The sequence below is a fragment of the Temnothorax nylanderi genome, unplaced genomic scaffold (assembly GCF_030848795.1).
Source record: "Temnothorax nylanderi isolate EJ_2023f unplaced genomic scaffold, tnyl_v1.0 TNYL_tig0043_pilon, whole genome shotgun sequence".
NCBI classification, from domain to species: domain Eukaryota; kingdom Metazoa; phylum Arthropoda; class Insecta; order Hymenoptera; family Formicidae; genus Temnothorax; species Temnothorax nylanderi.
In genome coordinates, this window is record NW_027249105.1 from 851767 (window position 1) to 878173 (window position 26407).

At 41.0% G+C, this 26407-nt stretch overlaps 1 protein-coding gene and 1 long non-coding RNA gene across 10 annotated transcripts in view; one reads left to right on the plus strand and one right to left on the minus strand.

Annotated features, from left to right (window-relative positions):
• Positions 1–26407, plus strand: part of Lar (tyrosine-protein phosphatase Lar) — a 382201-nt gene that overhangs the window by 137073 nt on the left and 218721 nt on the right. The gene's annotated exons all lie outside the window — the stretch shown is intronic.
• Positions 1–26407, minus strand: part of LOC139771699 (uncharacterized) — a 44664-nt gene that overhangs the window by 16466 nt on the left and 1791 nt on the right. The window lies entirely within an intron of this gene.

Sequence of the window (26407 nt, forward strand, 5' to 3'; positions counted from 1 at the left end):
TCGATATCGTCGGAGTCGGCGACACGATAGGGACCTACGGTTATTTCAATCACCATAAAAATAGTTCATTCTATTTTTATAGTCGCATCCACGCCATGCTATTCCGGGAATTTTTCTTCCTCTCCCTTTTTTTTTACACGACGAGAATCATTTCCCCGTGCACGCCGACCTGATGTCGCGTGACCCGCGCTTCAAAATGCCGGAATCACGGTCTCTAGTTTGAACGAGCATCTCTCGACTGCCGTACACGCGCTACTGCAAGGTACATTCGTCTTAGGAGCTTAATTAAAATTTATATTTTCACAAGGCGGGTTTATTAAACAGCCGAGACGTAGCCGCGTCGCTATCTCTCTTCTTGACGTTCCGCGCCGTCGCGCCCTTTCCCGTCGTTCGTTCCTCCATCCCATCACCCGGTTCTTCGCCATACCCCGCCCTATGTTTTCCGCTTTCGCTGCCTCGCAAAGTCTAGGTAGGATTTAACATGACTGACGGGCCAGGATCAACCAAATCAGCGTGCACGTATGTAGGTATACCGCGGATTAAATCCTCCGCGAAGTTAACCCGATGTACGGAAGAACGAGCAGCCGTTTTGTTCGTGCCGGGGAATAATAACGAGTATACTTAGGGCCCTCGTGTTTTTGGTTATAGCCCTCCAAGTGTAATTATTCCATTCTAGAAATTCGGCAAAGAATGTAACGCCGCCGGCTCTTACCGTAGAGTCCGCACAGAGAGATTCCTAAATTTACCGAACTGCGTATAAAATTAGCACCCGCAATGTATGGTCGGGGATACCAGAGATATCCCAGTCAAAGCCACGTGGATATTTGTCTTGCAGACGGCGCAACCGGTGCAGTTTACATAGGTGTATTAACATTAGCCAGTATAAACGCATATACATCCGTGTATACATTGCTCGGTTGAATCGCCACGTACTCGACGTTAACCTCGCGTGACGAATATCATAAACGACAGTGGCAATGCGTAGTGCGTAGCGCGGAAAATGTTCTCTCTAAGATTTTACGAGGCTGCGTGCTGCGTGTGTCCTGTGCGTGCGTGTTCTCGCACACACATATTTCCGCGTATGCAAACGAACCAATGGCAATCATTATTTGCATTCTGAAGAGGGTGATCCTACACTCGTGGAATGCAAATGACGCGGCAAAAGCGAGATCGAACGTACGGAAATTAGTAAGTAAACTCGATATTTCTTTGACGCACAAAGAAGCCAATGGAGAGTTTTACAATATTTATAAAAATTGATATAAATTATGAATAACGATTGAATGGTTTTTAAGAGGTTCCGTTATGCCTGATGAGTATATCACCGCGTACTCGTACAGGAGAGCCAAGTACGCTCTCGCATCTTAATCATCCCCTTTAATTCAATATAGACGGTTTCTCCAAAGACTTCTCGTTAATGAATTCGTCAGTTCGCACAGATACGGTATCTGTCCGCGAGACCTCATCGCCACCGTCCTCTTTGTATATTCACGGGCACTTGACGTTGCATTGTTACGTACGGTTGGTAAACACAAGGTAGTTATCAACACTGAGAGCTAAGTCTCGTTAACCGTTCCTAACAGGCGAATGCGAAGCATCCTGCCATTGAATTTGATGCTTCGCTCGGGAGACTACCTACGTGCTGTCACGTCTGGAGACATTTGCTAACCCGCACGATGCACCGTCAGATAACATGAACAAGAGGGGTTTGCGCCACGTAGCACCATCGTAGGGCGGCGGAAGGATGTAGGGCGAGAACGACGCGACCGAATGTTCTCAGAACACTCACTCGTCTACGTATGTGTACCGATCTTCCGCGTGTGCGCGCGCGTATGTGTGTGTATGCATCCGGTTAGTCTCTCATGGCGCGGCGTTACCGTGTTATTTACGTATGACATGCCTCATTATCGGGCGTTGCGCCGCGGCTTCGGAAAATTTCGACGTGCTTATACACGCGAGAGGAGCGCGATCGCGTCCTCGGATAGGGGGGAAAGAGAATTTTCATAGCTCGGAGGGAGACATTCGTTCACGGTGAAAGTAGGCTTCTCCTACGTCGGCACGTTCCTACCGTTTATCCTGGAACTCAATGGATTCTCGCGTTCGTCGTAAAACATGATTAAATGTAAACACGTGCCGCAGCCAGTTAGATATAAACACCTCGCGCAAACAGCTACCGGAATACCGTAATATACCAATGAAGACGACGCCAGTGACGACGACGACGATGAGAATGTGTATGCGCCAACACTCCCGACTACACACCTATTCTACTAAACATATATCTCGCCGTCAGTGACGAGACCGTACTATGATGGTGTAATCAGGCACGCAACTGCACGCAATTTCCATGCGCGTTCCGAGATCGCAACGGCAAATTTTATAGTTTTTCGTACGAACGACGCAATTTTTTTTTTCTTCTTACACTTCCGCCCGCGTTATCGCACCCTTTCCTACCCCAACGCTTTGACGTTTCTCCCGAACGCAGCGCCGTGTAATTTATGGACGGATCACCGAATCGATAGCCTGATAGAATCAACGTGGCGTGGACGTTCGCTTTTCCGCGCGAGTGCGCGCATGCCGTACGGAGTTTCTTGGTACAATGGGATCTCTCCTATTTCTTGAGCGTGCACTTCAGGGTTTTCGTAAACGAATGTCGTTTCGCCATTCGGGATTTTGTATTTCGTATATACCGAAGGTCGTCTTCCATCCGTCCGCATTCTACCATCCGCGTTTTAGCCGCTCCTCTCACGGTTCCGCGAAAAATGCTTTTCTCGTCATTTCGCCGTAATTTCATCGGATTGATCCTGCAATTTTAGTTGACCAGACTTCCGCGGTATCGAATTTATTCCGCCGCGATTTACAACCTATTATTTTTCACAGAATTCCTCTCAGGCAGATTTCCGCGCTAATTTCTTCGAAATACTTATTTTATATCTCGACGATATTTATTCGCGATGATATATCCGAACACACGACTTTTTTTTCCCTTCGATTTGATCTCTAATCTATTTTTTGATGATTTGACAAGGGAGACATATAACCAATTAAATGAACTCTTGAATTATCTCGAAGCATCTCGTGAACTTTTGTCCTATATTGACACAACTTGCACGATCCTTGACAAACTACAATAGTTCTACACATAATATAGACAGGCTGCAATTATTGCATACCATACGGTTTTGTGTTTATCATTTATTCACAATTTTATTAACAATACTCAGATTTATTATTGCATTGCAATAATTTATTAATCATATTCATTGGTGATGTATTATTATATCTGCGCTCAGAAATTCCTCATTATTAGTTTTGACAGCGCAGCTCTGGCATACTACGAATACCGTAATCGGATTAATTATTTATTATGTTATTACGAGACTCTTTGAACCATTTATCGAGTAATATCAGCCAATATTGGAGGCGATATAAAATATACAAGCACGCCCCTAGCAAAGTCTGGAAGTTCCAACGCTCGATCGTTGTATGGATGACACCGTGGCGTTAGATACGTGTAAGCCGCAACAGTTTATTAGGCACCCCGCTGCGACCTTTATTAGCCTCCTCTATCTCCTTCATAAACGGAGATACGTGTTACGGGCGTATATGTTCACGTACACGGACGGCACACGTCGAAAATGTGACACGCACTCACGCGGGTCTTCGCACGTTTATTCCATACGGCGATGTTCGGAGTCCGTGACGAGAATCGCCATGGGTTCGTTATTAACGTCACGTATGCATCAGCTCGGGAGGTGGGAGAGGAGCACCCTTTGTTTTATACTGCGAAAGTTATATATCATAAATTTCGTCAAACCCATACTGAACGGTTAATTAAACGTTTTATTATCAGCACGGGCGCGGCGGTGGAGCGGCGCGCGATGCCCAATAATTATAAGCGGTATTTCTTGCAAACGCGTTCCACGTTGCCACGTTCGCGCGTGATACGTTAATAGCGAGATGAACTCGAATATTCCACGAACGTACGCGAAGTCAATTTTGACTCGTTTCTCCCAAAAAAAATTCTCTTTTCGCTAAGACCAGTTTTTCACTTTCCTCGGTAAATGCTCCTCCTGATTAGTCCTCATTCTTTCTGTTCTTTCTAACGCATTGTCAATCTTGATATAGTTACTTCCCATTTCAATAAATACTTATGCCTATATTCTCCCTGAACAATTATATTTTATTAATAAAATCGCGCTCATTTCTACGGTTTGAGATTAGACGCGGAGCAACGTTTCCATTTTGTCCGACAATCGCGTCCACTTGCTGAAACGTCTTTAGCTCGCTGACGAACTCTTCTTTGAAGAGCGTTACAACACGGTAGTACGAATTAGATTTCCTGCAGATGGAACACAGAGGGAAGGTAAGATTTTCCACTCTGCTCTCGAAAACCGAGCTGTGGGCGCGCGAGGATTGGCAAAAGGTGAGTTCATCACTAAGTCATGATGCTTTTATCCGGCGATCTTCGTTACCCCTAGCGTCTCGCGAACGGTTGTCTCTCTCCTTCTCTCGCTCGTTTCTCCCGTAGCTTGACGACGACTCCCGCAGTATCCCCAATCTCGCATCTTCTCTAACCTTCAACCGTCTGCCTCATCCTAGAAGACGGTGGGCAGCGGGAAAGGGCCTACCCTTCCCATGCTGTCACATTGTCGAGTCCTTCGAGACCGCTTCTTTCTTCTCGTTTCTGTCTCCTCAACCCGCAAAGTTTCCGCCGTGACCGGTACATCCACATATACATACGCGCTGCATGTACACTCCATGTATTTATATTTGTTTTCACGGGAGAAACGACCGAGACGGGATATAAAGGCGGGTGGATCATGGATTGGGAGAGGACCAAAGAGGATTTTACGAAGGAGGTCACTACGGGTCGCCGCGGCGACCTCCTGGAATACTCGGGGTCGATAAGATCGAATATTAAACTAGCCTCAAAATATTCACGATCTCTAACGTACGGAATTTCGAGGATTTTAATTATCGCATTACTCAGTGCTTTTAATAATTGGATTCATCAGTTTATGCTACCATCCTCGATAATTACGAGGGTTATATTATTTCGTAATCATATACAAGCCTTATAATTCCTAATTGATTTCTGGTTGTTTGGTACGAGAACACAACATTTTCACTAATTAAAAGGTATCATTTAATAAGTGACATTTAAGGTGCTTTATAAATTCATAAAAGGAAGCCTTTTGCATATTCGTTAAATATAAATTTCTATGATTGACATGGGATATCAAATTATTTTGTTAAAACAATTAGTATTATCGTATCGAATTATTTTATTAAAAACACCACGTTTCCTGAATATTTTTTTCTCCTGGAATTTCAGCTGAATGTGTAACGATTTTCTAGCATGCTTCGCTGTACTCGAACATCAAATTAACCCGTTGTTTACTCCCTTCTTCCGTCTTCTCTACGTCTATACATTGGGCGAAACGATAAACTTTTTACAGGGCGGATTTTCCGGGTGGAAGCGACCCCTGGGAACGCCAGGCAAGAAAAGATCGGAGCAACGAGGCGAGAAGCTGTATTTAAAAAATTTAAGCGGCCCGTCTGCCAGTCTAGATATATTTCCTTCGCGAGTAGAAATCTCGACATCGCCCAGTCAGTAATTTCACGCAGAGATCTGAGCCAGAGTTTCTGTCTCTCGTTCTCTTGTAGTCCGAGCGAGTAAAAAGACCGACGGATGTCACGATCTTTTTATACCAACATTGTTGGCGCTTTTTGCGCCGCAGTGCAAATTTGAATAATTTCGTTTCTTAGCTGAATTATTGTGTATTTTATTAATATACATTTCCGTATCGATTAGATGAATATCTGAGTTATTCAAGCTATTTGCATTACTTAGTGGGTGACTTAAATTAAATATTAGTTAGGTATTAATCGAATTATTCATTTAAATAGTATAAAGTAAATGGACAGGCTGATGTAAAAGATATTTTATTTTTTAAATAAAATATGAAAGATTTAATGCGTTGTGTTGTTTAAATATGCAAAATAAACATACAGAAAGAACAGTTTTGCTGAAGTAATTAAAAATTTAATTAGATTCACATTTGAAAATAATTATATTGGCCCATCTAAATAATTATCAAGCTGATTGGTAGAACATACAAATTTTTTGCAGCATTGTCATATGCTGGAGTGTCCTATATAATTATTTTAATAGCTTGACTAATTTTTTTTTAGATCTGTATCTGGCTAAATTCTTAGATACTTCAGCAAAACCGTGTAATATCTAATGTTTGTCGCATTGATCCATTAATGATTTTTTAATCTTGCCCAAAAAAGTTCGTGACAACTGACGGTCTGTACGAGACATTTATATCACGTCTAATTTGAAACACCATTAACGCTTGACACGCGGAGGAAGACTTGTTCTGTATCTCACTGTTCATTTTTACGAGCGGCTCGTTACAGCCGTGAGCCGCGGCGCATGCAGTTTATTACACGGTGCATAATTAAGTAGCGCCATATTTAAAGCCGGTTACGTCTCGTATGCTAAGTAAGGGCGAGGTGTACAGGCCGATAGCCTAGTGTATTAATTCAATTTTCTGCCACCCAGATGCTGATTTGAATTCCACGGTAACGTTGCCGGATGTATCGTACGCTTGGCATTACCGTGAAAAAGTCGCTTCCATCGCATTTTTAAATGGCGCAATAGCGCGGCACGCAGCCCGCGGCCATATCGTTATCAACTGTTAAACGTTGCACGTCGTGAGAAAGTAGCCATTTCGTATGAAACATAGTCGCAACGGTTATAATTCGTCGACCATAAGGCGACGTATCGGTAAGTTTTCATACGGCATCGAGTTAAAGCATAAAATTTTGATATTGTGTCTTCTTAAAGATCTCCTTCTTGCCCTCATTCTGAATATAAATTACAAACGCTTCTATCCTAATAGACTTAAGATTGTTGACTGTTTTCTAATATACACCAGTAAGAAAATGACAGTTATTTCAGTGCACGATGCAATGTCTAAGTAATCTCATGACTGCTGTCATTTTTTTTATATTTAGGTCATAATTTCCAATGCTTGATTTTGTAATATGATTTAATATGGTGACAGGTTTATAGAAGCATTTGAAAGAAAATTGATCTACACAAATGTCATCTGATTTTTACTCTCCTATAAAATTCACAAGATATTCCTGAAATACGATAAGTTATAATATGATTAGAAAAATTAAGGAGACATTTTTTCTTATAAAGCGGTCTATAATGTTCTACACACAAATGGACTAAATATTCAGAGCAATTAAATATTCATTTTTATAGCTTATCTTGTTCAACTAAAATGATGCTGCAGATGATTGAATCTTGCATAAATTATGAAATTAAGTTTAAGAGAGAGAAAAAAAACAAGATTTTCCGCAGTTTGAAAACGAGTATCTGGAAAATTTAATCGGTAAAATAATTCACATTGCAATTTATCCGGTCGGCTAAAAATAATACTGCGAATGGCGAATCATTATTTTGTTCGGAGCACGGTAAAGTTGCGGAGAGAGATCACTCGTAAAACGCAATTCGATACTGCATCCGGTTTATTCGTTTACTGGTATAAAGAGTGCACTGGAGGCGGTGAATAGAATCCGACGGTGGGCGACAGGGATAATGGCTCCGCGACATTTCGCCTTTTCCGCGACGGCAGTAGAAACGGTGGCGGAAGTACGTTTTCCTTTTATTTCCGGTGCAGCGCAGCGCGGTGACAGTGCAGCGCCAAAATAGCCGCCTCCGGCAATCGCACGATAAACACTGGTCTATTCCCTTCTGCCTGTACATTCTACCGCGTCCTCTTTCACCCTTTTTCACCCTTCTTTGCCGTGATATCGCGCTAGCGAATTTTTCGCCGTGTGATTTCAGACAAAGAGGAAAGAGTAGAAATTTTTTTCGAGCTCAAAATTAAAGCTAAAAGAGAACGCGAGTATTTTTCTACTTTGACATTGCATTTGCGTTGTTCCATTTGATCTACATATATAACAACTCATTTGTTTGATTAGAAACTTCTTTCTGTTTTTATATATTTTTATAAAGTCTTTTTATAAATGTAATAAATTAACATCCTTTCAATATTTAATTATAGGAAAAATATATCTTTTAATTTAAAATTAAATCGCGCATAAAACGTTATTTTTACATTAATCTATACACTTATTAGATTAATTAAAACTTTTAATATTTACGACGGCTGGGGTACAAGTAGAGGACAGAATGAACAGGTCGCAAGATGCAATTTATATCACAGTGATCGAGTGAAGTGGGAATTCGCGTTATTCGTTCCGCGCCGCTTATCGCGGCAAGTTACCTCGGAGGTAACGGATACTCGGCGAAATTTACGGAAACATTCGCGCGGCAGGCGAATGGCCCCACCATTTAATCCCGAATAGTCTCCCACGATTGGCAGTAATGGAACCCCTTCAGCCCTGAACATCCGAAGTCTGCGATATTATCGAGCGCGACCTCTCTTCTTCCTTGCTCTCCTCCCATACCTGCCTGTCCTGCCGCAGTTACGCAAGTTTCCAATAGCATTATCTCCGGTCGACGGTTTACCAGTAGCGGTCAGAGCATCCCCTTTGTACACCCCCGTCGCGGTACTCTCCTAATCGATTTAATTAGGATTTTATCGGATCACGGTGTCGATGTGTACTTTTCCGTGCAAACAAAACCCCCGATTACCCGCGGCCCCTGTGTCCGTAGTCCTGCGGACTCCACGGCTTAACTTGGCGATGCTTTCGACGTTGCCGTCACTCGTATCCCTTCGGCAAACAGAAATACCGCTCGAATTAAGTGTTCTCCGGATGGATAATCGATTAAAACGGCAGGCCGGGGAGAATGTATCTATTCGAGCATCGACGGTGTCGCGCCGGAAGAACAAGAAGGTAGCAACCGGTGTAACTTTCCAACTTTAAGGTTCCGTAGCTGCCAAGACTTTACGGCGATGGGCGTCATAAAATGGATACAAAGAGACCATATTATCTCGCGGGTATGAGACCGCGTGGAAGTCGGGACAGAGACGTGAATCTGCATATGGAACGCGCATTAAGTAGTTTCTTCCGCGTTTAATTTAATAGCGCCGGCACAATGGGCGAGACTGCGAGACGACGAAACGCCCAACGCCTCCTTCGCCGCGTACCGTGCTTTACGTCTCTTGAGCTTCGAGTTTTAGCATCGTACGCACACCGTACTTATCATCTTCCGACGCCTTTCGAAACGTCAGGCAATATTTTAGTATCGCTCACTCGAGCTGTTGACGAACGATATTCGACGATTAAGCACGCTACGTTACGACCGAGACGCAAGATTTGCGATACATTCTATCAGAATATTTTCGTATCTTAAATTTATTCGCGGATCAACGCGCGTTGTATTCCCGTCGGCGATAATCGTTGCCGTGTGTCATAATAGAAATCACAGCGAAGAATAGAGGTGTCGAAGTCGGGGAACATGGGGCCAAAGTCTCTTTTTGTTATTCCGCCGTCTCGATTCCACCCTCGCTTATCGCGCTCCCCGTGATCGAAAGAGCTCCATTATTTTTATCTCCATTCCATTAAAGTGCCTCCCGTACGCGTAATCGCTACATTCATCTGTTCCTTACACATTTCCTCAGCCCCTAGCAGGATCACACCTCTCCCTGGAGTAGCAACGTCCCCTCTATCTCGTTAAGAGAAAAGCCGCTCTTTAGAAAAATAGGAATCAAACGGCAAATTCAAATCGACTCGAACGCAAACTGTCGAACGGCTATCGGCGCCGTCTGCTATGGCGATCTCTCCACGTCTCTTCTTCGGGGCAATTTTCACTGCGAACGCCACCGAACATCTTCCCGCTGACGTTGCGCGAGAAAAGCGGTAACATCGAGCATTAACTTTCATCTGATTTTATTGGATTCTACCGAGATGGATGTCGACGGAGAACACGAGTGTTACGAGATGGAAACGGACGCGTTTCTTCGACCGGGGGAGGAAGGTAAACACCCGGTCGGTCGCGCGAACGTGACAAAAACGAAAGACCCCTCGACGTATCCGTGGAGCAAAGGCGAAAGGTAGGAAGAAGAGAAACGAAAGAAGCAGGTGGCAGACAGGGTACAGGGTAGCTTCATTTCTTCATAACTTGGCGCGACAGCCGAGAGAAAAATTGGTTCTACCCCGTGTCCGGGCCACGGAGGTGCAAAAGGATTCGCGTGAGAGGGTGTGCGGACCGGGGGAGTCCGGGGAGTGCGCGGGGAGGGTCCAGAACACTCTCTAATATCTTATGATTTAGTGTTGGATGCAACGACGCAGCTTAAACATCGCCCCGGTGGTATACGGCACTGTTGGCCGATACTGCCTCGAAATTAAACTTCCGCGGGTTCTTCACCCTGTCTCTCGCCTTGTCTCGCGCGCCGCGCCACCCGCGCTCCATTCCGCTTTCTCGTCCCCATTTCTTTTTTATCCTCGATACGACATTCCCCGAGAGCGCCAAGTTTGTACCCGCACCGTTTTAATTACTCTATAAATACGCCTCGCGCCGTGTCTTCTTTTAGAATTTTAACCGGCCGGGTGATATCGCAGGGTACACGTGACACACTTCGCAGTAAAGAGGGATATTTTTGTTACGGAAAACGCGATTTTTTATCAACAAATTTATTCTGCCTGTATAGTCGAGTACCTTTATTTGTGCAATTACATTTTATAAATCGTAATAGCACTGACATTAAAACAATTAATTATTATTTTTCTACAATCTTTTATTTTCTTCTTCACAACTAACAGTAAATCTTAAACTCGAAAAAATATTTTTTAAATCCTATGCCATATAATGCAAACATTGTAGGTGCATTGCAGGAATATATGCGACGTAAAGCCCAAGTTTACTCGAAATCACCGAGTTTGCTTCGCACTGCGACCATCTTGTATATTTCATATACACATCGTAGACGCAGAGGTAGACAGCCGCTACCTCTAAATTTACGAGAACGGACATTAAATAAGCGGCATAAGCCGACGCCGCGGACGCTCTTATTCCGGACTGTCGTCCGGAAAAAAGGATCGGCCGGCGGTCATTTGTCAGTTGAAGCGCGTCCATTAGGGGTGAAAAATCGAGCATCGCGCCGACCATAAACAAACAAAATTATACGGCCGGCCAACGGATTCCCGACTGACTTGTGCGGTGCACACACGGCATATTATATCGTGTGTATACGGGGCGCGCCAAGTGGACTCTTGCTTCCTGTTGCTCGTCTTCGTCGTCTTTCATTCAGTTGGATTAACGTACGGCATTACCGTCGTCCCACGTTGCAGAGAGTGAAATACGCTTTTGAACGTTTCCCGTTTTGCAATCCCACTAATGCAATAAACTAGTTTGCGTTACTCCTCAGTTTCATGTGTATTTTAATATACGCGCGCGCGCAGAGCACGGTAATCTTCTCGCGCTTGTTTTTTCTTTCTATTTTTTTTTTTACTCATGTATATGAACCCATAGAAAAACCTAGGGGGTATTCCGCGAATATTTATCGAAAAATATTATTTTTAGCATATGACAATGCGGGACTGTTTCTCGGACACAGCTCGCCGTATTTTGTTTTCGGTATCGAATACAGGAACGTGACTGTCGGTCACGCGGAGTGTATGCAATATATATCTACCCACATGCAAACATGGCGGTACATCGTTGCGCCAGCCGATGTCGATTGTATTCGGTTCTACACGCGAAACTCGTTTTTTACTCGTGCAACGCGCCGACGACGAAATAGCAAATGCGTTACCAGGTTGTTTCAATGGACGACATTATTGAGCGAAATGTATATGCGAAAAACTGTAAAAGTGGGAAATATCGTACCGTGTATATACGTGTTGTGACGTGTATGCACCTATCATGGTGATTTTATTCGCGAACGTGAAATTTGCCCACTCAGTAACAAGTGCTCGATTTGCTCTCAGGTTTACAGACAAAATTAATTTCGACGTATTTGTCTATCACACAAACAATTACTGCAATATTTTTTCGATAAAATTGAAATTTCCTTTAAACTTCCTTTAAAGTAAGATTTAATGTTACGAATGCAGTACCGACGCATTGCTCTTTAAAGAATTTAATAGTGACAAATAGTTGACTATTTGAGTTTGTACAACTTTACGATGAGGCGGTACGAAAGAAGTCTGATAACAACAAGCCAAAGTAGATAAGTAATATCGGGCTCTTTCGATAATTGTGCAAGTTTTCGACGGACCGTAAGCGTACGAAACTATGTATTAGACTTGGCGTGCTCATAATTTCTTCTACGCAAGTCCTTAAAGTGTATTTCTCTTTTCCTTATAAAACAAGAAGAAAAACATTGGGTCTTCTCGATCTATTTGCTGTCGAAATGATTGCAAGAACTTTCAGTAGTTTCAATAAACATTAATTTCTTCTTCATTAGTTCAGTTCTTATGCAATAAGAAACGCGATTCTTGAAAGAATTCCGGAAATGCAACAAGGTCTCGGATGTATGATCGCGAACGTACGCGTTTTTACGGAGAAGGTCTACGCAACGCTGCAATATAAAGTTTATAAAGTTCTGTGCGCGAAGGGATACATTATATAGATGCGTGCCGTTTTACGATCATGTCTTATCCTCCATCCACCTCGCGCACCGTCGAATTTAAAGCATCGCTAACCGTAAGTAACCGATTTCAGCGAGGATGAAATATCCCGTTATGAAAGACGTTACCGTGAACCGCGACGATATCGCTTTCGTCGCGTGCCGTGCGTGTGTGAGCGCTTTCGAGATTCGCGGAGAAGAGAAAAAAAGAGGAGGAGAAGGAAGAAAAACGACGGCTGGATCACCTATGATCTCTTTTCGTGCGGCAGGGCGCACTATCTTCGATCCTCTCAGTAAATTTGGTCCGGGGTCACCTTCGACGTTCGTGCGGAGAGTTCCTTGCGAAACGGGGCGACCGATACCGTCCCTCCTTTCACGTCGAGCGCTGTCCCCAAGGCGGCCATTTATATGTCCTGCGGGGAAGTTTCGACGGCCTGGCGGGCTTTGCGGTTCCCGAAACGGATACTAAGGGTGAGCCACAAAGAACGAGGATGGACGCTCCTCTTACTCGGGTACGCTTCCAGTGGCCACGTAGGGATTAGCATGTTTAGATAGCACTCACGGAGTAGTTCTACGACCTGCCGAATTAATGCCACGACGGCACAACTTTGGACCATACCTTGATCCATCTTGATATTCCGAGGGAAAATCGAGGGGGATACTACGGTTTTCGGCAAAGACAACCGAAGGAGAAACAGAAACGGCCCTTTTGTAAGTTCCATAAGGATTGCTCGTTGCCCGACTACCGCGTCTTTCTTACTTTGAAAGCACTCTACATCTTGTGTAGCATCGACTTTGAAAATTTTGAAAATTACCTCCGCTTACGGATGCGCATTCTCCGAAAGCACGACGAAATGTAACTCGCGACGGTACACAATGACACGCGAGAAGCACGGGAGAGAGGGGAAATAGCGAGGAACAAGGGAATTTTGCGGAAACTGCTTTGCAGAAGAATCGTCTGTTATCGTTTTTATCTATTTTATTAAGAGCGACGCGACGGTCGACTTGCAATCAAAAAAGCATCACACAACCGTTCGTGGACCGACAACCGTCCGTGCATCATATTCCCCTTTCCAGACTTTAAGTTACGGCTTAGATACGAAGGGCTTTCTATAGCAGATATCCCGAGATTGATCGCCGCTGAGTTCGTGATTTATCTTTCTTATACCTTCTCGCTTTTTCCTTCGCCTCTCTCTCTGGTTATCGTCAGTACATCATGTTCTCAGAGAGTACACGTGCCTGCATATTCATAAAAGATAGTCACAAAATTGAGAAGGTATTTATTCGGTGAACGGCAGGTGATTTTCAATTTGACAAATTAAATCACTCGAAGATTTTTCTTCCAGAAAATATCAAAATGACACGGGCGTTTTTCATGAGTAGGTGGTTTATTTTGCGTGAGTCCGTTCGATTTTATTTAATTAACCGCGGGTTTTAAATCACCTCATATTAAAACTTTTGCGACGTTTGAGAACGAAAGCAATTTTCTCTTGGATTTTCTCCCCTCGATTTTTCCTTCTCTCTACGAAATAAATGATTCTCTTCAACGATCGTTGTCATTTTGTCACGAAAGACTTAGTCCGTAGAGAAAACGCATTTTGGAAAAATATATACAGCATACGTAATCGTTTACAAAAGATACGCTTACGATAATATAGAGAGAGAATAACTCAGTGTCGAATTTTATGGCAATTTATTTTTAAAACTAGAAGTTATTACGAGTTTCTAATTTAGTTTTTAGTAAACAACAGTATTTCACATATAATCATCAAATCCTACGTTTGATAAACGCGGGTAGGATAATGTGTAAGCGCGTTATACTATATATCAGATTATTACCCAATCTCTTGTCAGCCTCATTATCATTTGGTTACAACGCTTAATCGGTGTTGCATCAATATGGGCTATCGAAGTTTGGAATGGGCTTCTGAACACAGATAATCTGACTAGAGAGAATCGCTATTTCAGCCGATGATCGAAATTTACTCGACCATTTAAACGTGTAGTTTCAAGTTGTATTCACATGTAAATTTTAAAAGTGAACAAGTAGGTTAACAAAGAGCGAGGAGCTATTATTTAACGTAGAAATTCGCGTTCATTCTCAAACCGCACGTTTATTCCGTCCGAAAGGAAGGAGGAGTGAAATTTAATGTGGAAAATTTGACGTTCGGAAGTGCGGTATGTTTTAGACTCAGCTCCCGGCTATTACCTGTCGTCGGCTCGAGCCTAATACGTATGAGTTGGCTACCGAGCAACAGGCTGTCGTGACATACATAAATCCCAACTAGGTAACGGGCGGCACACCTGACTTCGTAGTCGACGTGTCGGCTTTTCCGGAGGGAGCGAGATAGTCGTAGAGCAAGCAGTTGGGTCGGTGCAGTTTCGTCGAAGAACCAAAAAAGTTTTCGCACCCAAAAGAAATTCCGATGGGGCGGAAATAGCCGAAGTTAAAAAAAAGGAGAAAAGTAAAAGAGGAAAAGTCGCGACTCTCCGCGAACACCCAGATCGTTTCGTCGACCAGTCAACGTCCATCGATTACGATAAATTTGTCAGCGGAATGTTATTCTTGTTATTCGAGAATGGAGGGCGACGGGGAACGAGAAACAAGGTCGATGAACATTTTGTAAATTCCACCCGCTATAAAAGTATTGGCGCGACGGTGATGCCTTCGCCTCCGCTCGCGAAGCTGTCAAAAGTTTTCATCTCCGCGAGCGGCGAATTATTGTCCAATTCCCCGTCGGGAAACGTCGGTATCACGCACTCTCGCTGACGGACTATACTTTAGCGCGCGAGCTTCGCCGCGTTGTAACTTATATTTAATTACTGCCGGTAATATATTAGATTTAAAGAGTTTTCTCGTAAAATATCGCAACATTAAGGAAACCTCCGGCGCTCCGCCGCAAGGCGAGCGAGCGAGCTAGCGGTCGAAGGAAATGATTTACCTTTCATGAATTCTTTACGGCTACCTGGACGACTAGGAAACCCCCGAAGTTGCAGCCACTTGAGCCCTCTTTTTCTCTTCCACTCGTCTCCTTTTGCCCTCTTCCCCCCCTTCCTTCCTTTCGACCCACCGCGCTCTCGATCTCTTTCCCCGTAGTGCGCCAACTTTCCATCGTCGTCCATCTCGTCCACCACTCCGATATTCCCTTAATTTTCCTTAGTCGCTCGCACTTCTTAACGATTTCCTTTTACTCCTTTACTTAGTTTGGCCGATCAATTAAGAAAGCTCTTAAAACCGCTCGTCGTGCACAGTTCGAGAATTATTCGTTATCGTTGTGTCATTCAATTGTTATCGTCTTAGAAAGTTGCAGTTTCATACAAATATTAAGTTTCTCAATGATGGATACAATATCGAAACGGATTCTTCTACTGATATTTTCTGATTGTAATATCTGAGTTCATGTCTTTAAATGTAATGATAATGCCATCGATAATCAGATCGCCAAGCATACAATGCTTTATACAGATAATTAGATCCGCGCAGATTGAAGGTGAAAACTTGTAATGGTTTTGCATGCTTACTCACGAACAAATCATTTATTGCGCAAAATGAGATACATCTGAGAGTTTGTACACAATGATGATATCCCATTCCTAGCGTTTTTTTTTTCTGTTTGTCGAATGGAATTTTAATTGGCTTTGATAGAAACTATTAGTTTTCATTAACACCAGCAATGTGACGACGAAATATGGAAAGAACGCGTATGTGAAACACCGCTGCGAGATCAATACGAGAGATGTCGCCATGTATACTTTATATCGCGAGAATGAACGAAAAGCTTAATAGAGTCATTCGCCTTAATTCATGGTGTATCGACCGCACCTAACACGTTTTTCGTAACCTATCTTACCCACTTTTAAACCTGGTAAAGCCCTTAAGTCGTAAAAAAGGTACCCAGTAATACCCCCGATTTATCCAGCCTCCTATGAAGTTAATTCGCATTTTCAGGGAACTACAAGTTAAAGTATGAAATAAAGAAGTGAAGAGAGTACAGGAGAGATGTACAGCGAACAAAGCGAAACGACAACTAGAAAAGCGTGAAAATATTGTATAATTGACCATTGTATCCTATTAGCAAGATTTTCTATAACTATGTTTATTTTAAATTCATTCTTGTGTAATTCTGATGTTAAATTGTTTTCACCGGATATAAAATTGTATTGTCACAATTTGGCATTGTAATCATTTTTTGACAATTCTCTTGACATATCCCTGACACAATTCTCACGGTGAAGTGAATATTAAAGATCTTCGCTATCAAAAAGTTCGACTCAGTTCGACGGCGCGTTTCTGTTGTACTCTTATCAACGTATAGGCATTCGATTTACGTGCGTGCATTTGAAAGTAATTGCATACGAACGTATCGCGAAAGCGAGCGGGGCCAAAAACAATGTACGCGAGTCCGTGACGAGCGAGTTACCATTCAGCGAATATTCGAAACGTTAACCTGCTGCCAGACCAAGTCCCGGCGAGTTTTTTCTCTGTATCAACTCGCATGTAACGATCCGTCGAGGAGAGTTTCATGGTAGTTCGAATAGTCAATGTTCGATGAAAAATGCAGAACCAGCGCGTGATATCGTCCGATGGAACAATTCCATTAGAGATCTCGCTTGGGATCGACTGACAAGGGATGTTGGTTGAGAGCGCGGATATCGAATGAGGAAAATAAAAAAAGAGGGTTGAAAGGAGCAAGAGAGACAGACAGAACAGCGGGGAGGAGGGGAAAGGCGACGAAAGAGGAGGTAAAACGAGCGGGGATATTTTTCGGAAAGAGCTTGGAAAACCCAAGCGGCCAGTTGAATTCCATACAATGGCGTTTCGTGCTGTTAAAAGAGGGGCTACCTACCATACACGGAAGTGGAATCCCTATCCTACCTACGATCTCCTTTTCTCCCTTTCCCTTGTGTGCAAAGGCCACACATTTTAATTTCATAGAAGTAACGCTGCGAATGACGAGACGTTATCGGTTGAAGATATGTCAAGAAGACGATATATTACGATGATAATGTTAGGATACGATTGACACATACAACATGTTAAGATTTTTATCAACGATATGCCACGTGTCCAATCGCATTCAAACCTAGTGAATTTCTATGGCGTTTCTTTGAGATTGCCGAATATTTGTATAAATCTACGTAACATTGATGCAATGTAAACGGCATAGCACTTATTCCCTTTCAAAAAAGCATCTGAAATTAATTTTTACCCGTTGGAAAATTTACTCAGGCCCGTGCAACAGACCTTGTGTACGTTGTAAATTTAAAGGATTTCCGTTTTCATCTTTTTCAAAAAATTTGTAATGGAAAAATGAATAAATGATACCACGTGAAAGCGTAAACCAGCACTTGAATTTTTTTGTCGGCATCGGAATAATGGAAAAACTGTGGGAAAATTCTCACCACGAGGTTTTACGATGAAAATGAAACGCACCATTATGAATCAGAATAGATGAAGGGTAAAGCGATTTTGATATCGTAACTGCATATTATCGTTGGATTTACCTGACGTGCCTTCAGTTTCCACACGTTTTCTTTTATCGCATTTGTAATTAATACGATAAAAAAATCGTTATTTTATTCCCTTCATTATATTCATTACGGTGGTTTATCACGAATTATCGAATGTCACGAGAAATTTAGTGGAAAAAGATTTTTTTGTTACAGAAAATATACTGTGTAACAAAATTTTTCGAAAAATAGTTTGGTTTTTATAGTTTAATGGATAAAAAGTCCATTTGGCTAAAAGTAGGATTTCTGTCATTTATTGGAAGTGCGTGTCTATATTTCCAACGTATTCATCTCTTTGTGCTATCGTATTGGGAAATCTGCATCACCGACGAGAACTTTTCTAGCTTCTGAAAAATCTTAGAAATGTTAGTCTGACTTCGAACCTTCGAGTAGACAGATGGCACGAAGGGAATTGTTTCCCCAATAATTTATTGTAGTATTCGATCTAGTAAAACAAGATCGGTTAGTAGAAAAAAGACATTTATAACTGTTGGCAAATAAAAATAACAAATAACTAGGATATATTTTTACTGTCTTTCTCACTTTTTATCGTAAAATGGAAAAAGATTATACAAAACATTTATTTTGAAGAGCATTATTGACAATCCTGGTAGCAGTACTAACAGAAAAATAAAGTTCTCGTTTTTGAATTAATTTTTGTTTTAAATTTGAAATTTTTGAAACATCTCCGAAAAATCTACAATATATCTTTAATCAAGGTTAAATTAGATAGTAAGAAGAACCAGTTATTTCTGTAAAGAGCCAATTTAGTCGAAGGGAATCATGAACAGTACGATAAAACTCGAAATAGCTAATAAAAAGAGGTAAGAAAAAAGTTTCTCGCCCGGACGAAAGTTATAGGATTAGGATAGCACATCGAGGAAGTGTCGAACTTGTGTCGCAAGCTTCACAGTCGTTGACTTGTTGTCTAGACTCAAAAGACAGATACGAGGGGCCTTCAAAAACTTTTAATTAATACAGATGACGAGTACACAAAGCCTCAACACCGAGCAAAGAATTTTGGAACAAAGGCGAGAGAAGAGCATTGTTGTCGGATCTTGTTACGGGGACGTACCGCGTTGAGAGAACAAGATGGAGTGACAGAAATGCGAGAAAGTGGGGTAGGTGAGAACGGAGAAAGAAGGAAGTACGGAGAGAAAGAGAAAGGAAAAGGGAAGAACGCCCAGAAAGGAAGTGAGAAGCGCAGTCCGACTTTCCATTATGGTGTTATCCGCTTCTTCTTTGCTCTTCTCTTTCGTTCTCTCGGGCAACGGAAAACGTATAAACTAGAAATCTTTCGCGCGAGTAGTTTTCCGTAACATCAATTCACCGTAATACCAAGCATCAGTAATAAAATTTTACTCGGCGTCTCGATATATATGTGTACGCATACATATTAACACTGATGATTTTATAATTTTGTCTCTTCGGTGATTTCTCGCTTCGAATTTGTTATCCAAAGAATTCTTACATTTGTTTGATGCATATGCTATTATAACCGCGCTATTCCTCTCAATTATATACGATAAATCGTTGTACTGTTTGTCGAATATATGTGTATATCTAACAATTCAAAATTTTGCTAATGGATTAAACATACAATACAAACGTATTGATAATTACGCGGCTATTACAAATTGCGCGGTGCCATCGGATTACAATCGAAACGTATTTGTGTTTAGGAAATCTGAATTTCACAGTCTTGTTTTAACTGCGATATTCCCATGAAACTAGGAGCATTAATCTAATATGAAAATTTTACATCGATTTATAACAATCGCCCTTATAAAAAGGGACAATGATATCTGCAATAAGGTTCGCGATATAAAAATTTGATTAACAATAACTTAATTACATTAATATACATGAATTATATATATATATAAAATACAGCACGGGGTACAAAGTAAGACTTATCGATTTATACAAATGAGTGTTATAAGAAATTATATAAGCGAAAAGTTATTGTGATATGAGATCATCCGTAGTTCCATGATGAATATTTTACGTAGGAAAATCGTGAAGTTTTTCATTACTTTTACTTAAAGCGGTACCTAATTGTCAGTTCTCAAAATGAACGACATATGAGACTGAAGCTGGATTTTAATTAGTCTTTTCCACATTCGTATGAAACCGTCACGGAACATTGAAATTTTAATTCCTCTATTCAACTTCTTGCGCACGTTGGAACTTTAATAGTCGACATAATTATGCTTAATTATGAAAGAAGGAAATTTAATAAACGATATTATCGTCTATCGTCTTAGACTTTCAAAACTTGTAGCGTAAGGCAATTTTACCTCGCGGTGTTTTGCTCGTGCTCTATCGTGGCGTTTCAAGTATCCTACCCCTTTTCTACTTAAATTAATTAGCGACAGTTACCGTCCGATAATGCGCGAACAGTCTCACTTTCTGTCAATATCGATAGGTAAAGGCCTTTGGTGTATTTAATAAGTATTAACATATACAAAATGTCATCTAAAAAAATTCTGTATTTTAAGAGCATATCGTAATTACAAAAATAAACAAAAAATGTATCGTTAAGAGAGATCCGCAAATCAGCCTTTATAGAGGTAAAATTAAATAAAATTACATGATATTTTTATTAAGATAGCTCAGGCAAGATCGATAAGTAGAAGAAATATTAGCAGGATAAATACTGCAAGTCATACTACTCGTCTCTTGACATATCGTAGTTCATGTGCATTGGATTTCCACAAGCAAATTGTTTATATCTTTGTTCAAGCTAATTTGTAAAACATTTTTTAAAATCTATTTTTATTCTTACAAGCGTCAACGTGCTTACCTTTCTTTATGTCATATGTGTTATATGTTTAAATCAATTTTAAGTTTCAACGTTTAGTTGATGCGGCCAATGCGCGGTAGGAAATTTAATATAAAGATTACATCGAGAAAATCAGGAAACTGTAATCGCGAAATAAAATGTCCTGTAATATAATTTTTTATTTCGTTATTGAGGCTTTCTGCGAATGACTTTATTTAGAAAGCGAGAGGTTGTGTACGTATAATTGAATGAATATAATTGCTCGTAAATAAACGGTTATTTATCGAGAATTTATTTTGGTATCGAAATAATGGAATATTCATTATGAGTTTAACGAACGGGACGTTTTTGCGAGATGAATACTGACATGGAGTCGAGGCGGAGCAAACGCTGACTTCGTTACTACCGCATTGGTCGATCGTTTACACACGCATCCGACTTCGCCGATTTACAAACGGAAGCCCAAATGATGGAATCGAGAATGTGTAGCTGACCGGCCGCGTTTGATTGCGGATGCATTCGTTTGCACGCGCATGTTCGTATATGTACGACGTATCGCGTTGTAGTCACTCCGGGATCGGGGTGTCTCGGGGTCACGCGGGGAAGCGGGTTGGAGTCACATAGGGCGGTACTATCTATCCGAACTAGATTAAAAGCATTCGTTAGCGCGTTACACCGTTTTCTGTCGGATCACCCACATTTGTACGCTCGCAATTTTGTTAAGACTCGCAGGAATACAAAATAAGTTTATAAATCAAATGATCGATTTTTCTGGTCGAATTTTCAAACTTTTAAATATCAGCAATTTATGCATAATCCCATACAGGGTTTTATAATCGGCCCAATACTGGGCCAGTATAATTATACTAGCCCAGTATTGGACCGATTGTAAAACCCTATATGGGATATAATTATATTGACCTAAAATATAATTTTTAATATTCCAATTTTTTTAAATTAAAAACTGACATGACACGCGCGCAAATTGCACAAAGCGATCTTTTTCTTTCCCAAAATCTTGTGTATATTATTATGGTATAATTCTGTTTAAAATCACGTTTTTGTAATTTTGTATATGCATTTTATTTTTGTATTTATATAAGTGAAAATAAAAAGAGAGATTTGCCGCTTTTAACTAATATAATATGTTACCGGAATATAATTTTATTCTTTATATAGTTATCGCGAGCATTGTTTAAGAATCGCGCGCCTTGATGCGAATAAGCAAATCGTGAGCTAAGAGAGCGTGAGGGTTGGTGAAATCCGTATTCGACGGCAAGCACAACGAGGTCCCGCTTTTCAAATCTCCTTTCTCGCTACCCCGGGACTCACACTCACCCGCCGGGGTTCGAAAGCTCCGCTTTAGCTAGAACTTCGTCGTTCCTTTGGCACTGACAATTGGATTCCTCGCGCTACTCCCGTCGAGTTACAGATTTTTCCTTTCCGCGAGAATTTTCTTACAGACGCCTTTGAGACGAGAGATATCCCACCGCGCCGTCTCTATCGTCTTCGGCGCGGCTCGCCGTTTCTAAGTACCGTCCGCGAAAGGAGGGATCGTTACGGCGGGCTTCGAGCCTTTCCCTTTCCGAATCCGGTGCACTCTTTCAAATCAGCTTTTCTTTGATTCACGCCTAGGGAAGAGCACCCAATATCGAGCTCTCGATGAAAACTCGCGTGGAAAGCGTGTCATTAGTCGGTATCGATACCTGGCGTCCTGGCAGATTGCTTCGCAAACACGACACATTGTGCGTGATAATGCCTCGCGATATAACTTCAGCAAACAACTATTTGTTACACCCTGTGATACCACCCTATTATATATTAAGCCTAGGGATTTGCTTCTCCTCTCGAGAAAAGAAAAACAGTCCTACCTTCGAGTAATTTTAAACAAAGTCCTCGAGATATAATGGCTTTGCCATCTCGAAAAACCTCTCTTTTTCCTACGTGCTTCCTCGCAATCGAAGTGGTTTCGTGTCGGGGAGTGAGTCTTGATTTTTAACAGCTTTCGTGATCGAGGCTATTAACAGCTAAGAAGGGTGAGTCAGAAAAGGGAAAGGGGCTTCGGCCCCTTAGAGAAGAGGAGGAGAGAGAAAGGGGAAAAGTCGAATCTGCGCGTTTCCTAGTGATTTTTCATGTTGTCCGAATCGATTACGATAGGTAAATGTACGATGATATAAAAGTAGCTACAATTTTTATTGCAGAAAACAATGCAGTTTTTGCAGCACATTTAAATAAATGCTAACATCACACAAATATTGAAATATAAAGTGTATTGTTAAATTGACTATCATCAATTATTTTTTATCTTCAATCGAAAATAGTGATTTACATTGCGGTTGCGCGCGAGAAAATCAATTTTTGTTAAGGCTCGATATTGATTATTAGATTACATTACGTTTATCGTATTTCGTTATGGAGGCGAGGGAAAGAGGGAGTTTGTGTAAATCAACTCCATTTATAAATAGGTATATTATTGCACGTAGAAGAATTAAAATCATATTGCTATCCGTTTCATATCCGCGTGTGCATTGTTTAATATGAATAAAATAATATTGAAACGTATTAACTAATTTTTTACATTAATTGTAGCTGAAAGTATTTTAGTTGCAAGGCTATTTTAAACACTGAGAGATCGAATAATTTTGCCTTTACGACAAAACCAGCGGTACCTTCATATCCGGTTAAAAAGGGAAAGGCTGGAGAGTATCGATTCGATATAAATTCGCGCTTTAGCGCATTGGTTTTATTACGCGAAACGATTTTGCACTGCTCGCAGAAAGTGACAATATCTCTTCCCTATTTACCAACGCTTTAATAGCGGACTAATTATCGAACACTGATCAATGCATGAGCATTAAATTGTGAAAAACAGTTTTCACGATTCGTTAAATCACCATTTTTAATGGTAAATACTTTACAGTCCTTTCGTTTCGTAATCACAACCGATTCTTTTCCGATCAATTACAGAAAATGCTTATTACTATTTTTGTTTAGCTTTTCATAAATTATCAAATACTGTCGCGCGCGCGTCAACTTAGTTTTCTAAAATTTTAATGTTTACAATTTTTTATGATTTTAGTTTTATTTTTTTTCAAGTCAGCCATTTTTACAGTTTTTTAAATTAAAAATTTTGTATGACAAAGTGATATAATTACTCTCTAAAAAATTTATTTTGTAGAATTTATAATTTCTTAAAAATTACGAAAAAAGCGTGGATTTTATTAAAATAAATATGACGTAATACTTCAACTGTTTTCTCCTGAGATACGGAAATCTCTTAGGCTCGATTATCGAGCCTTCCAGGGACGAATAGTAAAACAGGAGTGAATCGTACACTAAGAGCGCGCAGAGTCTCTCACGAGAAGATATAAGACGAAAGTCGAGGTATTTCCGGGAGTAATTTTCCGCTGGGTGCCTTCGGAAAATGTTTATTCATAAGTCAGCGGAATGTGCACGGTGTACGATTGTTCCGCAAGCTTCTCCACCATTCTCCACCCAGAACCGTTGTCTGCGTTCTTCTGTTTTTTTCTTATTCCTTTTTTTTTTTTAGAGAAGCCGAGACGTCTTGACGTTAATACGGTGTTAATGGGGAAAAGATTCGAGGAAGAAGCATCGTTGACGTCCGCTTTGCGTTGAGCGGACGAGCGCGAACAAGCGCAAAAAGAACGCGGGTTATTCAGAAAAAACTTCGGGGAATTTCAAGTAATGAGACAACATTAGCGTCTCGGGAGAGAAGAAAGAGACAAACGCGGGTTATACATGAAAAATCCACGCGTTCGCCGCGCGACGAGTTTTACCGTAAATTGTATTAAAGCCTCTTGGGCAGCGCTATTATCGGTTATTCTACTTAACGCCGTTGCGGTTTGAACGAAATCACGTATTCCTCATAATCCGTCGAGTTCGTCTCTATTTTCGAAATGCGTTAACTCGGATTTTAAATCGATGAATGCTGTTAAGCGGATCAGGATGTTGCATCCGTTTCGGCGATAAACAAATGAAATACTTTTTAAGTACTAACTTGATCGCAAATGAAAACCGCTCGAGCACACTTGATTATGAATATGAATCGCGAACGTTATGAATACCAATCTATCTAAATGATTCTCCGGCGAAAGAAGCAAGTACGAAAAAATAAGATACGATAAAATACACGAGTCAACAGCTACTTTTCAATTTATTATTTTGTCGTGCCATAATTAAACAAAGTTCATTTATACGTCCATAGAACGAGCACAGAACAGATAATGTTGAATTACTTATATTTCATCGTGCAAATGTTCCATTTTGCAAGAAAATATATCGATAAATAATTAAGCGTAAAGTGACATTACAAAATAATCTTTTGTAATGCATATTCTAATATCGGTGTCTCTTTATTTTTTTCAAAGTTTTAATAAAGTTGCAGCACTTGACTATTTTATATTCCTAATCATTTCGTTGGAGATTAATAATTTGAATTTTAATTTGATCGCGTATTGAATTTGTGTGCCAAGAGCTTAATTACAGACAGACACGACGATTGTCGACGATTTTCACCTTCTAACCCTCTACCCCAAATTATCCTCTCCGTCGTTTCCGCGCACGTTCGTCTTCTTGCCTTGAATTAAGACTCACCGCCGTGCACGACCGCCGTACTTTCCGGTTACTCTTATTCCGTTTGTCATCTTTTGTTCGGGACGAGAGAGGAACGAGAGGGAAAGATTTTAGGATGGACACAGAAAGAGCCGGAACAAGCGGCGGGAGGGGTACCGAGGGATTTATCATTGAGCACCGTGGTGCACTGGCCACAGTATTAAATTAAGTTATGCCCATCTTGGAATTTTTTACTATCACTGAGAAAACGGCGAGCGCATTTCCTTCGGTTCTCCGACTAAGGCGCGAGACGAGTTTTTATTTCTTCCACCTGCCTCTCTTTTCATCGCTTCGCGCATTGGTCGGGCGCGCGAGCGATGTCGCGCTTTTCGCGCATATTTCTGCATTAAGCTCTCGACACTCACTTTACTGTCGTCCGACTTTATTTTGCAATTTTAACCAGCATTCGATTTATGAATGAAGTTCCTATATAAGCTAAGAAAACGTGGATGGCCGCCATTGCGGCGCGTAATAAATATTTTCTACGCGGCGTTATCGGATATTCCGAGGCCTCAAATTCGAATTACGCGGTTAATATGTAATTGTTTGGCGTTTGCAGTGGCTCTAATGACACCAGCACTAATGGTCGAATCGGCTAAACCACAACAATGATTATTGCACATGTTGTCGTAGATTGTATTGTCGCCCGATTCGACTAGTTTAACATTTCTATTATAAGCTGTCAAACGTTACCAATTACTTTAGGCGCTGAAAATTAATGATAGACAATTCGAAATTTTATTTAATTTTATTAGAGATGCTTTTAGTAGGCTTTACATATTTAAAACGCGAATGACGATTTCAATGTAATATTTATGACATCCGTTTGACTAATCTTGTTTTTATCTACTAATATTTACTACTCTTTATATATTACATGCTTGTTAAAAAATTTATGATATTTTGCTTTTAA